The sequence below is a fragment of the Pinus tabuliformis genome, chromosome 6 (assembly GCF_031772625.1).
Source record: "Pinus tabuliformis cultivar Carrire ecotype Pingquan chromosome 6, CPIR1, whole genome shotgun sequence".
Classification (NCBI taxonomy): Eukaryota; Viridiplantae; Streptophyta; class Pinopsida; order Pinales; family Pinaceae; genus Pinus; species Pinus tabuliformis.
Genome location: NC_142292.1, coordinates 696,962,315 through 696,978,608, shown reverse-complemented (window position 1 = coordinate 696,978,608; position 16,294 = coordinate 696,962,315). Strand labels below are relative to the sequence as shown.

The 16,294-nt window shown below is 36.4% G+C and overlaps 1 pseudogene; it reads right to left on the bottom strand.

The window, feature by feature from the left end:
• Nucleotides 1-14,646: 14,646 nt before the first annotated feature.
• On the bottom strand, nucleotides 14,647-15,609 carry LOC149260568 (UBP1-associated protein 2B-like; annotated as a pseudogene).
• Between the last annotated feature and the right edge of the window lie 685 nt (nucleotides 15,610-16,294).

The following is a 16,294-nucleotide window of genomic DNA, read 5'->3' as shown; positions in this document are numbered from 1 at the left end:
TCGTCTTTCCTGCCAAAGTAATAGGTAACTTAGGAAGGATCCCTAATGGTTCATTGGTTCCTTTGTTAAAAGCTAGCAGATTCTGGGTGATGGGGACAAGTTGAGGAGAACCTAAAGCTTGCCAAGCAGTTAAGGACAAAATGCTAACAGATGCACCCTCATCTATGACTATGCTAGGCACAGCCATATGGTAAGCATGTACTGTAATCTGGAAAGGCACATAAAGCAGAAGATGATATCCTACTAGTCGACTCCAATCAAAAGAAGTGACTAAACTAAATAGAGGGCGTGTCATAGGAATATGAGAGCTAGCCTCTTACTCTATGGGAATAAGGGAGATGCTATCATGCACCTCTAGAACGAGAGGATTTCCCTCCAATTCATTTGAAACTGAAGAAACCAGAAGAACCTGAGCAGTATGAGGTTCACTCTCTACTGGAAAGGTATGGCTAACTAAAGGTGGAGCCAAGTCTATTGGTTTTGCCACCAATGGTTGGTCAAGAACGGAATCACGAGACTCATTTTCAAAGAGATTGGGGTTGACCAAAGATGACTTTTGATCAATCATTGGAACAACTAGTGAAGGATCAGGGAAAGATAACCAACCAAAAGACAAGGCTGCGAAGCCATAAGGTTTTCCAACTCTCTGGAAGCCTCATCTAGAAGAGGAAAAAGGTGAATGGGATGATTACCTTCACACAACTTACAGGGAAATTTAAATTTTCCCTTTTTCCCATGGACCTTATTATTACTAGTTGAAGGGTTATCACCAGCATGAACCCTAGAGGCCGATGACAAAGATCGATGTGAATCTCTAGACCACACTTCTAAGACCTTGGGAATAAAGGACAATTCCAAAGAAGGTGGTCACCCTTACATAGTATGCAAGGGAATTTCACTTTCTGGGGCTGATTGGAAGATTTTTCTACGTCAGTTTCATCCATAGCAATGGATGCTTGGTTGCCCCCTTACTTATTTTGCTTCTTCTTCTTCGTCCTCTTCTTCTTCTTCTTAGTTTCCTGGTTACTAGAATCCAGACTTTCACTAGGCGAAGAGGAAGAATGTGGTGAAGAAACAAGTGAAGAAGGCGAGGGGTCAACTTTAGGATCAACATGAGGTTGATGTTGTTTAGGTGGAGGAGAAATCAGTTGAAAAGCAGTGGGGACACTTAGAACCACCGAGGTCGAAAACAACCAAACTGGCAGACCAATGGTCAATCCAAGAAGGGACAACATTGCCATATAGGGAGAACCAATATTTCCAAAAGAAGGAAAAGAACTAGGATTCCCATCAGAGGGATTTCCTTTATTGGTAGACTTAGGAAATGTTGCCATAGGTATCAACCTAAGATCTACTAAGGAGTATTTCCACAGGAAGGATGTTATTCCGTGGTTAATTAATTGATTTTAGAACTTTAACCAAAATAAATCAAAAAGGGGTAATCTAGGCAAAATGGTTTACCAAGTATCTGTGAACTGCAATATACACCTTTGTCGAAACTAAGGACTTAATGTACGACGGCCAATCTCCCTGAATGTTGTGTTTGGTGTATCACATTTACAAGGCAATTGACTCGGTTACCTGTGGCTAAAAGATAGCTACCTAGTGGGGTCTCCCAATATATACTCGATGGTACGGGGAGCACAAATCTGCGTTAGCATTGTCTAATGCAGAACCGTCCAATGAGAGTGTCCCTATATACTTATCATACTGAAGTGTCTCCTATATACTCGAGGGTATTAGAGAACCTTCGATATACTTCCATACTGGGATGGGATTTCATCCCAGGATACATTGCAAGCAGTTAACGACAACTTCTATGTTTAAAAACGTCGAAACACGTCTCTAGCCTAGACCTCTAGATATTTGCATTAGGTTATAAATGCTCCTTAGGTTAATTGAGGTAAATTTTAAGTTTATCTTCAATTAAGTTTCAATTTGATGGCTCAACGATGTCACCTTTACCTATGATGCAACTAAATTATAAAAATGAAACCTTTTTATTCGATGAAGGCTAAACTAATGAAGGAAGAGAAACAACCAAATAATGCATCAATAAAGTGAAATGCATTATAACACAACTCTTTATCTTCCAATGCAAAAATGCCAAAAATGAGATCTAATCTTTCACTTTCGCAAACAAATGCAATCCTAAGAGAAACAAAAATCAGTTTTCTTTCACTAAGATGCATTGATTTTATCTTTTTCTTTTCACTTTGATTGAATAATGCAAACTAATGCAATGAGCAAAGGAGAAAATGCAATCCAAAACAACTAAAATGAAAATTGCATTCGCTTATGGTTTCGAATGCAAATTGTTTCAAAAATAATTAAATGAGGAAATTGTTCACTTTTCTTTTCGAAACAAAGGAATTAAAACAAGTATTCACTTTTGGTCCTACAAAAGCAAACAACTATAATCTATGCTTGATAATGGAGTAAAAACAATCTTCAAAGCATCAATATGACTCAATACTAATGCAAATTCCTTCACAATCACGAACTGGAAGCAACTTGAGAATAATGTCTTGACGATAGTAAGACTCTTGAATGGAAACAATCAATGTCAAAGAGGCAGACCAAGCAATGAGCCAAGGGTGACCTAGATACCCTAGAAACTCTAAAAAGCACTTAATCCTAAAAAAACACTTCAGCAAAGCCAAGAGACAAATTGCAATCATACAAGGATGTCAATAAAGACAAATACATTGTAGCCACACTAGAAAGTCACTAACATAGGTCAAAAACACTGAAAACAATAAGAAACCCTAATTTTCTTCTATTCTTTGGGATCAGCACACCTATTATAGGCAAAAGGGCAATGCAACGCAGATCAATGCGACTGTAAATTTAAAATCAGCGCTTCTGTCAAAGCAGAAAACGCACTACGCGAGAAAACTACGGAAAAAAAAAAAATATATATAAAAAAAAAAAATTAAAATCTTCAAGATCAGAGCAAGCTAAACATTCTTAGGGAATAACGAGCACCTGCAAATAGCTACAGTGATAGACACAAACCAAGGAATTAACAGTTGGTCAAACTCATCAGAGAATCTGATTGAAGGAATGGATGGAAAGGGTTATAGCTTTCCCAGCGGAGTTGCCATTTTGTTGTCTAGGCAAATCCTCTCTATGGACAAAGACATCCCTCTAGCATAATGAACGGGACTAGCAACCTACGTGACAATCTACAAGACACTTTCCTAAATTACAATCGAAATGAAGAGGATGATGGCCTTCCTTGTTCTGATACTATAATGCACTCCTTTGTTGGAGATCTTGAATCGCTTGCTCCTCGGACTCATCTCTAGTGCTCACAATATTTGGATACCTGCATAAGAGATCAAAGACACAATGAAGCATACAAGTGCAACAAGCATAATCGAAAGTAATCTACTTAGTAGATAAAGGAGAATTAAGATAAATGATGCATTAACACAAAAATTTATGGAAAGTGAACCAACAATTGTATATATTAACGAAATAAAGGAGGAAGCATACAACCAAGCCTTGATGTCAATAAGCTCTCCTTGAGTGAATGTATAAGTCCAAGCTCAAGCTCTACAAGCACTCCTTCTTCAAGTCAAATGAGTAGCATGTAGGCACTATCTCAGCATAAGGGTGCAAATAATCAAAGACCAACCATTTGGGAATGGGAGAGGATGAATATATAGGCAAGGAAAGGGAGTTAGGATCTCTCCAAAAATAGGAGAAGGCCCTCGTCTCAAGGAGGTAGCTCATAGGGATAATATCAAAGGTAAATATTGGGAGAATTCGACCACATCCACACCGAACAACCTCCATCTTGTTGTTCTAGAAGCCTCTAGATCACGAAGCTTCTTATCCTCTTTGGGAAAACTTGCCTTTTAGGGATCAATGTTGGTATCCAAGTATAAAGCGCACTAGTAGCATGAGGCCAGTATGGTGCAACTTGTCACCAGCACTAGTTGCTAGTGTCACAGTCGTGTTGATCTTGAAATTAGAGCTTTTAGAGCTTACTTCTTCAGGGAAGGCTCAAGGCATGTTTCTATCAATGTTTCAGGGAGGATTTGAACTGTACATCAAGATGGGTACACTGCATGATTGCCAAGTTTCAAGCACTTCGGGGTATGACACAAGGAAGTGTAGGAGGTGGGACAAAATACTGTGTAACACATGATTATAATGGGGAGTCCTAGACTATTGATCCAATAGATTTACATTAAGACAAATTTTCATTAGAAATCGAAGAATGATAATAGCTCTAAGATGATGACCATCCATTCCACTCTTTGTCATGATTTCAATGGCTCTTAAGAAATGATTTTTGTAGTAGTTGTTTTTTTTTTTTAACTTATGATTTTGCTCTTGATTTTCAATCAAATATTGTTCATTGAGGACACAAGCACGATTTGTTGATGACATTGAAATTACCTTTGAAAGTACATAAAAGAGAGACCAATATCATGGTGGGGTAAGACAATGATCCACACAATCAAGTTGATACGTCAAAAGAAGTTGAGAATCATATGTTGAGTCATTAATAAAATAGAGTGTGACAGATTGTGTGGCCTGAAAGTGGAAACTACATCAAAGGAGTTGAGAGGGGTGTCACCTCACCCACCACAACATCCAATAGAGAGGTACCAACCAATGGAATACAAATGATTTCTCCAAATAAGGTGAATTTAGTACCAAGAATATTATCCTCTTAATGAAGTTTCCATGAAGACCTCAAAACCTATTGAAGGAGCCAAGAAGGGTTTGAAACCCTATAATTCAAGTTGAACCATAAGTCCTTGCTTTGCAATCATTAAGGCAAATGCCATTGGTTAATAGTCTTAGATATGAACTAAATAACCTTGAAAATTATGCTGCAAAGTAATCCTCTAGATCATATATGAGATGTTGAGTCCATTAGACATCTCCACAACCCATACACACTCTCATGCAAGTCGTACAAACTTCTAGCAAGCTTATGCATGACGATCATGTCACCATATATATTATGTGCATCCTCGGATGAATTTCTCTACCTAAAAACAATTTTTAAATGGTAGCCCTATAATGTCGTATAATTACTTTTTGATGACAATAGCTTCATATACCTGCAACAAAAGGAGCGGTGTTGAAGAATTAGCTTACTAAAATTGGAGAATGTGAGACAATGTATCAATCATAGTTTCCTACATTTCTATCTCTGTACTTGAGCCCTTCATTATGGAAATACATTTTGAATAATGACATTACTTTGGATCCTTTATGGATTTCTTCCATGAGTGGATTGGCTATATTCTTATTGACGTGCATATGGATTAGTTGTCTTTTCTAGGAGACAATGGCACCAATATTTGGTGGTATTTAATAGGGCCTACAAATCTTTCCCGAACCTACAAGCATTACTGAGCATTAAGCATGTTCAATGAAATCATAAGACTAATGCAAACACTTGATGAGATCATCAACATTATGAAACTTTCCCATGTGTTTGGTTATGAACCAAAACATGGATGCATCTACCATTGCATAAACACAAGTTGGATTTTCCATTGTTATCTTATCAATATTGCAGCAAACATCTTTTATCAAACAATTGGTGGACTGATGCAATCACTCTTTTTGACATAACACTGGGTAGCCCATTAACATCATTTGTTAAGTCATCGAGCAAGAGGGACTTTGGAGGTGGCTCTAATTGAAATCTTTGTCAACACTATTCAACTTCTTGATGCTATTTTCAACACTATTGAACTTCTGTTTTATGAAAAGATGAGATCTTCAATCTCTATAATTTGGTTTATAAACATGCACATAACTTATCACTGCATCAAACCTACAACCACTTTGCCAAAAACCAAAAACAAAAAACCTCTTAGTTATCAACTTAAAACATACAACAAATATGATACATGATACACCTTGATAATTTAGACAAACTGATTAGGGTACTCTGTGACAACACATTTTTTATAGTCCATCAATAAGTTTACATTAAAAAAAAAAATGAAATAAGATTATTAATATGGATATATTTCATGACCAATGTATTAGAACTACTAATCTTGAATTGATTTGATGACTTACTCTTTTGTAACACCCTCCTTCCACATTTACCCAAGTTAACCACCCTACCTAGCTAAACATGTGATGAAGAGTTACTATGATACGATTCAACCTCTTAGATCACCTTAAGGAAGTGGAATCTACAAGACAAAAACCTTAATGACTTCCCTCATGTGCTATGAGACCCCCAAGGGATAAACCACCCTTCCTGGTGCCTAAGCCCTAAGATAAAACTCTGTTTCAATGCCCTGATCTCCCAAATGTTGGCACAACACTGCTAGAATTCAAATGTAACCCTCCATTCACATGCATGATGCCCACAAAGGAGCAACTGCAGTCTTTTTCACCTAATTTTGTGCCTACAACCACGAGATTTAGGCCACTTTTTAAGGCTAGGATCCAGACCTCTATCCATAACTTAATGAAATTTTCGAGAACCATGAATGACACAAGGACAAAGCCTTCCACACAAATATTAGACAAGAACTTTACCTAAACAAGCCTAACCATGACAGACATTCCGTCAATCACATCATGAACAAGTAATCTACAAGTCATAATTGCACATCTGAACATAAGGATCTCATACTTATCTGACATTTGTCAAAAAGGTTTGATGCTCTCTAATTGCAATATCATCTACTAGGTCATACATTCACTAGCCATACATTTACTAATCAAAACATGATGAAAGCCATAACTAAAATATGTGATAAGCCATGCTTATAACCAACATAATAACAACGATGGAACAACCATTTAAAATCACATAATAACAAATACATTTACTCATGAAATACAAAAGGAAAATAACTCTTATTAACATATGCAAAGGCCAACTAAGTCAGGGACTTCCATGTACCACATGACCATAACTTGGATTGAACCAAATCTTTCTTTCAACTAATCACCCTCGTGCCATATTCCAAGCATGAAGGTGGAACTCACAACAAAACTAACTAAGGCTTCCTCAACCTTACCGTCTATCCCGCCATTACCGGTCAAGGGATTCCTAGGCCCGAAACCCTCATCTATACAATGAGGCTTTACCGTGTATCTCGCCATTACCAGTAAAGGGATTCCTAGGCCCAGACAAGAAACATACACTACCAGGCTTTGTCACAATCCTGCCATGTACTGGTCAAGGGATCACTGGGCCCTAAACAAGCATGGATGCCTCCAAATATCTCCACCTAAATCGTGAATAATTTTCCTGTCTCCACCCTCGAGCTTCACTGTGTATCCTACCATTACCGATCAAGGGATTCCTAGGCCTTTAGGAATTTTCATGAGACCACCCCACTCAGTTTCGAAACCATCCGACAATCTAGCTCAGCCAAGTAAAATAACCCCATCACACCATGGCTATTCGAAAATGGCAAGGCGAGGCTGAAACTGCTATCACACCTAGCAAAACCCATGTCAATGATAGCAAGAGAACCAAATACCCACATGCATATACCATGCATGCCAGAACTAGCAAGCAAATCATACATGCAACTTGGTACCTAGAAGTAATCCCAATTTAGTAGCTTTATCCAACTCTTCCTTGCTTGATCTCTACTTCCCTTTGCTTTCTTGTCCTTCCTTTACATTCTTTTCTCCAATGTTAGAGTGCTCCAAGAATACTCTAAGTGTGCAAGAGTATGAGAGAGAGAATAGAGAGAGAGCTCCACACTAAAATTGACAAAAGGTTGTGAATTGATCCTCATAAACCTTTTTATCCATGAGGCCTCTAATTTCTTTATTTTCCATTATTTTCCTTCAATTCCCTCCTCACATGCAACCTGTGACCTTTCAACTTCCTTTTCTCCTAATTTCCTTTATTTTCAGAAATAAAATGTCAAATAATACCTCTTTGCCTTTTCAAAGCTTTTGCAAATTTCCTCTTAGACATAAAAAACCAAATGAACACCCACTAGGATGTTTTTCCCAACGCTCAGCGTGGAATACCTATCCCATGACCTTGGTCTTATTTTTCCTTTATTAACTTTATTACTTTTAACCCGAGGCTGTTACATCTTTGGGTACATAGACCTTATCCAGAGTATTGTTAATCTTGTGCTCCCATAGATCCATAAGGTCATTCACAAACAACATTCTCAAGATACGTCATGTACATAGTCTTATTCAAAGTTCTAAGATCATCCACTGCCTTGATTGTGTGCGTTGCAACGTCTTCCTCAGCGACAAACACAACTGCACATTCACAATATATTCAAATGATTAACAATCACATGGAGGGATATAATAATTTTTAGACAAAAAATAATGTCCATCAAACCTTTGGCATTTCCATTTCAGAGAATGACAACTTTGTCCGTTGGAGGGACTGTAAGGCCAATCTCTCCCACGCTTTGAACGAAATGCCCTTTAGTTGGTACATAGTCTTTATAGGCTCCAACCCTATTCTTTTCAACGACCTTCAAATCTACAATCAACACATTGTATGGTATGTTGTTATCTAGAAAGTAATATCATGCACTACCAACATCATTAGAGAGGGTGTGTAAAGTATACCCCCTTAAAAAATAATGCCCTCAAATTTCTCTATCTCCTGAGGCTTTGTTAGGCCCAAAATGTGCACTTTGGGATTGTCCTAGGCCTACTCAAAGATTAGTATTGTGCCAAGACTATTGTAGTAATATTCATGGAATCATGGCTTTTGATGAAGGCCCTCCAGGCATGAGACCTAATTTACAACCCAAAGGCATTGACCTAAAGGATGGCCTTCTCTTTGCTCCTCTTGATCCAAAAACTATGGGAGAAGTTGTTGGGTTCCTGGACGTGAAGGTGCAGTCAAGCAAGCTACTTTATCATCGTGCCAAGGGGATGAAAAATATTTGAACCGCTTACGAAACCATCTTCACAAACACCAATGATGATGGTGTGGAAAGTTTAAAACGCAATTTAAACACTTTTTCTTTAAAGCTCTCTTCCAAAGGTATGATAAGTTTCATATGTAATATAATCTCATAACTCCTTTTAGAAGAGCGCATATTTCTTCTTTAAATGTATTTTCTATCTTAATTTAGATTAAAAAACTATAAAATATATATCAAAATTGATAGATAATGATACAAGTAATCAATAAAGTAGTGCTTGACATTCATTAATGGTTGATCTTAAACTAAGGGTTTATAAACATCCGCATGTACCTTATGGAGGTCCTGTAAAATCAAAAGTGAAATCATCACGTTAAGAATATAAACAGAGTTCACCAAGCGCCTACTACAATCATTGCCATAACGTGAAAACAATTCTTTACATAATCAAATCAATTCACCTCCTTTTGTGCTACTCTCATTGTACCACTTCAAATATATTTCAATTATGCCATCATTGTACCACTTGAGACACATTCCACTGCATTTCTATGCAACCGTTTCCCTTAAATCACTACACATAGGTATACTCAACAAACGCGAATGTGCAAGTGGCTGGAGACAAAAGAATCTTCTAAACCACTTCAAAATATATTTTTTTTCCTCGGTAAAATCATGACTTAGCCTACTATTACAAATCTTTAATAACTTCAACAATTTGGAATATTGCAAGATGAATACAAATTAATATTGTTTAAAAAATGGCATAAGAGGTTTCAATTCTCCCAATGACAATAAAATCCATCCATAAATAATTCCATAATACATAAACAGGTGTTGCATTATTGGATTGATGACTCTCATAGTTCCATGATATATAAATAGGTGTTGCATGACTCGATTGAAAATTTTGACTCCAGTATAACAACTCAAGTTGTCAGATTAGAAGAAAAAAAAGCATGAAATTGTGTATATGAACACATAAGCTTTATTGTGGATTGATATCCAAAGACGAACAGATCATGTGAACCCAACGAAATTACTTCCTTGAACATACAAAAATATAACACATGTTTTTGCACATTTACAATGTATATTGATACCACCTTCACTTGATAAGATATAAATTTAAATTTACTATACATGTCTCTAAACCTCTACTGAATACTTTCGCCTTTAGGTCCATACAGTCTAAAAAGATGATATGCAGACATTCCAAAAATAGTTGCCATACTTAAAATCACGAGGAAGACACTAACAAGCCCCTCTCCAATTTGGTGACAACTTTTCATTGAAGGCGCAAACTTTCATGCATTGAAATTCATTTTGTCCTCTTTCTCCGAGGTATGTAGACTCTGCAACTGCAACAAAGGAAATGTAGGCCATTGTTTATGACCAACAAATTTGAAGGTTAGCATGTCCTTTTCATTCTCTTGGGAACAACCTATATAATGCATAAATTAAGATAGTATTCAAGAATATACCAACATATTATATTTAAATGTTAGGTCAAGAGAATAAAGCTATCATGCAACTAATTTCTTTTTCCTCCTAGAAAGAAGTAGAGTTGAGAGTACATATGTAACTCCACGCTTATTAGGTGACCACAAGCTAGAGGATGTTGGCAACAATAATCAGACTTGATGGGCGTTTTTTTTTTTTGGGGGATTTTTAGAATGCAATTCAATATTTGGAAGATTGGAAGCAATTTTAACAATGATGTAACTACACCCTTCTTTGTTGGAAATACTACTGAGTGGGGGGAGGGGGTGAATCAATATTATCAAATCAATAATTTTTAATTTCTCAAACAGATTTATATACGCTACTTCTATGAAGTGAACTAGCATGTACACTCAACTGTGATTAGAGAAACCAACGTATACCCAGAGAACTTGTGATTTAGACAATTTATCATGTGTTGATCTTTGACCAGTGCATCAGTAACTTATTAAACAGTGCAGTTAAAACAGAATAAACCATCACACATAAGCAACACACATGAACACCAAGATTTAAGGTGGAAACCCAATGTGGGTGAAAACCACCTAATGTTGTCATCTCTGTCTTCTTTTAATAATAAGAAAATTTGTTTACAATCTTGTACTGCTGCAGACTCATACCAGTACGCAGGCACCCATCTGCAGAAGATTACAACCTTCTCCCATTTTCCAGCTTCTACTAGAAGAGAGCTCCAACCCCCTAACTCTTGTACTAGCCAATGTATTTACTAGTACATAGGCATCGGCCTACAAAAGGCTACGACCTTCTCTCTTCCACCAAGGACCATATTTCATAAATTATCAGATTGGATGCTCCTGGTACACAACCATACACATGAAGGTCTCATTTCATAAAATTTTCATACTGGACCAATAAGAAACTTTGAAACTTTAAACTGCATCAACCAACATTAAGTTAATCTAAACAATCAAATCACTGTCACCAGAACACTGTGCTGAACCAAAAAACCTGCATCATCATTCAGAATTAGTTGTAACCTCAAAAATCATGCATCAACATGTATACGCTACTTTACTGAACCCAAACTGCATGTATACGCTGCTTCCTTTAATCAAACATGTTTATACCTTCAAAACTACTGAAACATAAAACTTTTGAATCAAGTATATACCAATCAATAATATATAGAACATCTACTGTCAATTTACAAAGCTTTACACAGGCAGTAGCAGAGATCACCCTTCTCACTTATACAATCAATCAATCAGATACCAAACTCCTAATGCATTCAGTTTTACACTCAGATCTAAGAAGACTTCATTGACAAACAACAGTAAAACAACAGAACTAATTAGATAGATCTGTCAGATCTGAAGAGAAGGCTTTTCTTTTGTATCGCTACTTGGAAGAGTAGAACCTGTGTGTACACGTGCTTTTACCAAGGTGAACCAGTGTATAGATCTGCAAATATTAACTCATAACTTCGCTGCAATTCCAGACTTCAGACAAACCCAGATCATGACATTTAAAGAATAAAACAGGTGCACATAATTAGATCTATCCCAACCAATATCAGATCAGTCACGGATAAGTTATTTTAGGTCTCATGATCCTAATTCAACATTGAATTCAAGGTGCACAAACTATTTCAGATCAAACCACCAACATAGCCCCTACAACATAAAATATACTTCACATAGAAGTATTCCTTGGAAACCCTTTCACTTGCACACATTGGCCTTGTGACCTTCTCCTCCTTATATAGTTTTTGGCTTTTCTCAATACCTCGAACCAAAACCACTTACTGACCCATGGTATTCTTAGGTGGGATCAAATAGTCGTTACTCCACTCAATATTGTGGATTAATACCATGGTATTGACCCCTGGTATTGTCTCCTCTTGAATTTCCTTTATTTTCCAACTTGTAGCGCTTTTTGTCTTGCGAGAGTGCATGTATACGTATATGCTCTTTTGGTTCTGTGGACCAACGTGTATACATTGTTTTGACTAAGTGGACTTGCGTATACATCTTAAACTGCTTTTTACCATCCTTTATCTTCAACTTCTTCATTATGATTAGTAGACGTTAATTCCATCTTCCTGTTCTTCTGTACCAATGCCCTGTTACTTCTGAATAGACCTATTACACTGTGAGAGAGTTGCCATCAAGGACAATAGTTGCATCATAATGCCAACATTATTTTGACATGTAGATTTTAAAATGGTTCTTATTTTATAAGATAGTGTTTATAAATATAATCCTTTTTATAGTAGAAAACTAGTGCCTGAAGGCACTCAATGCTTCAATTTGAATACCAGTTGGGACGACAAAAAATGTAAGATAGGAATCTAACATATTTTGTTATAGCTAGACACAAGAGTTGCAAATCAGTTATCATACAACCCAAAATTTGTCTTTCAAGAGCAAGAGTATATCTTTGCAATATTAAAGGAAAACATGCATCCATCAAATCTAATGTAAAACCGATAATTGGGGAGCTTTGAATAGTGCAAAACAAAGAACTTGTGGTTACTTTCAATCAAGAGCTTTACAAGCAATAGTCTCACTGGTAAAGGCCAACATTTTTTACCAAGTGGGCAAGAGTTACGGGATTATATTTTGTGACTATGGTTAAAATATTGTAAGATCATAATATTCAAGCACCAATGTAGATGTAAGAAGGCGAAGAGATGAAACATAAGATTATTTTAGAGATGCGATGTTATTCCATTGAGAATCAAGAACCCAAGGGATTTTCCGTCAGGTCGATATTTAGGATACTAAAACCTGGAAATGAGATAACAATTCTATCATTTGATTTCTGGTAGACTAAATCCAGAGATATAATATCTGCATTCTAGACTCTGCTATAATGAAAGTTCTAGCTTGATATTAACTAAATAATTTTTTCGCATAGAGGTAATTGTCATCCTTAAGTTTTAAGAAATTGGGGCCTAAGCTTGTAACCAGACATGAAGACTAATCTCATAGTCAAAGGCTCTACAAAGAAAAAACTCTTTATGACGATTTGTGTCTAGGCGTTAGTGATGAGAAGACTAATCTAAAATCATTAACAAAACAAAGTTTAAAGACCTCCATTATCACCATACTCAGTTAACTTGTTAAAAAACAGAATCCAAGCTAATATCAAACTTGTGACATTTTGAAAATTTTGCAATCTTAATCAAATACTTCCCTTATATTTTTGATCAAGTCTCAGTGATGGCTACAATATAATAATTCAATAGAACAAATAAAGTGGAATCTAAAATAACTTTACCTAATAAAAAATGAAAATAAACCATGCTAAAGGCTTGTTGGTCAAAGGGCTTTGAGTGTACATACTCAAAACACATTTGATTCCTTGCAGAAGAGAATAGGAAGCTATACTTTTATTTATAACAACAAGAAACCTGCATCCAAAAACAAGCACACATGATAAAACGTCTAGTGACCATCTCGATGTTGCCCTTCACAATTAATCTCACTACACTAAAATCTAGTTGTCTCAGTAATCTGTGCAAGCCAGATACTTAAAGATATCCATTTTCTTTAAAAGAACTGATTACACACAAACACTCATATTACTTACTAACATACATCCATCAAACACCGAATTTTATTATCCATATAGATGGAATTCAAGGTGCAAGCCTTATTTTTTTCACCCTTTTAACCTTTAACATAAAGCATTCTCCTTTGATAATAAGTTATGTCATTTTCCCATCAAATCCTGACAAAACAACTATGTAATTCCATCAACAATCTATAACAAATTCTCCAATGGTATTTACTTGAAATAATTCGAGCAAGAATATATTGATAGCTCGCTCTGGTAAACTAGACACTTCAACATCTAGTTCCTTTGGTACATCTTCACATATCTACATGGGAAACACATTGTTATGTTCATAAATGGAAGATAGAAACAATCTTTACAAAAAATATTAGGTATGAACCAAGAAGGGAAAAATAGCACACATTAAAACAAATAAAGGTTAAAGGAATCTACAAAAATAATAATGAGAATTCATACAAAGTTTTTGCTTATCTTCACATCTAGATACATGCAACACAAAAAAGCAAGAAGAGGATTTTGCACGAAAAATATGAAATTTCTACAAAATTGTTTGATGAAAAACAATGGTGAGTAGAAAAGGCTCCCTGTTGTACGAAACCTACTACAAAGTTGTAAAAATGAATCAACACTTAGAAAGCTCATCATCGTGCATTGTTGTGGTCAAATGATTTTGTATCCAATTCATTCTCTTGAAAGAAGAGATATATTGCAGTTGTCATGCACATTATGGATCTTATAAACTCCCACAAAATATTCCCATTTCAAAACCACATCCCCCCCAACCACATTGATAAAAAAGTAATGAGCTACCAAGAACACCGTATGCTACTGCAGTTGATTCGAGAATCGATTGGCACCATGGGTCAACACAAGGTCATTGGGGTCTAGAGGGTCGGTAACAGGGGTATGCTTGTTTCTCTATTTGTTACCCTTAGTTACCCGCTTGTAGTTCATGTATTGACCTTCTACAATTTTGTTCAACCCCTCTAAAGTCTTCTTAGCTCCCTCAACATTCTTGTAAATGCAAAGCGCAAATCCTCTGGACTCACCCATCTATTTATCAAACCCTAGGGGCCCTTACTCAACTTCATCGTTTTTCAAAAAAAAGTTCAGCAATTTCTTTGTCAGAATGTCGGCTATAAAGTTGCTCACATAGAATTTCCACCCCATGGTGTTGTTGGGAGGGTGTGTTGGTTCCAGGCCAACAAATTCCTTATGGCAAGCAACCATCATGCTGTTAATTTTCTTACTAGGCTCCTTTAGGGCTTTTTGTGCACCTTCCTTCTACTCCAAGGTGATGAATTCGTAACCTTTGGATTTCCTAGTGACTTTGTCCATCATGAAAGTACATTCTTCTAGCTCATCATATTGGGAGAAAACATACATCAAAGCCTCTAGCGCAGTGTCCCAACCAGGGCCACGAACGAAGATTTTTTCTGTGCATCGGATCTTTGTTTGCAAGTGTTCAAACATTTTTTGGAAGTTGTGAGTCTTTCTTGATATTCTCAGAGACGATGGCCATTAGTTTCTCTTTGTTGAAGGGCTCCAACAACTTCTTCATCTCATCTTCTCCTTCCTCGACTTCGACTTCGCTGCCACCATCAACTTCAAAGTTTTCATTTTCTTCATCTTCTTTTCTCAAGACTATATCTTCTAGTACTTTTGCTTCCACCTTCACCCTCCTCTTCTCTGCCATTCCACCTTGGTTCAAGTCATTTTGCTTGCTCGGCCTAAAACCCTGTCGAAGAACACTTCAAACCCTACAACCCTTGTAAACCCTAGAAATATTTACTCTGGGGCTGTGAAAACCTAAGGCCAAACATAAAGGCCAATGAGAATAAGATATGATATAAGGTATGTCATGATGACGTGGAGGACGACGAATCTAGGAACAGTAACATGAGGAAAAACCTTATAATAAAACACCTTTCAACATAAAATTATGTACGGAATAATAATATGGGCTCTTCAATATATCCATAGATTTAAATTGCACTCACTTCAGTGGTTTTTGCTAGCGAGAAGAAACAAATGCTTGAACATCTTTCAAATTTCCTCTTCCAAGTTTTTGCGCCAAGAGGCGTTCTATGGATTAGTATAGGGGAGATGTGTAGGTGTAAATGTTTGTAAACATTTAACATTTAGCATAAACACATTTAATGTAATGTCAACCCTATCACAATATAATTATGTATAAATAAAATATAAAAACCAATTGAACACATTACACAAATCAAATCAATCTCACATTTTCGATTCTAGGATAAAAAAGAGAGTTATGAGCGGAATTTTAAAATGGGGGTAAGGAATTGAAGAAAAATTCAAAAAGGGGTGCAATTTTAATTATGCAACACCTAGGTAATCTAATAAACTTTAACTAT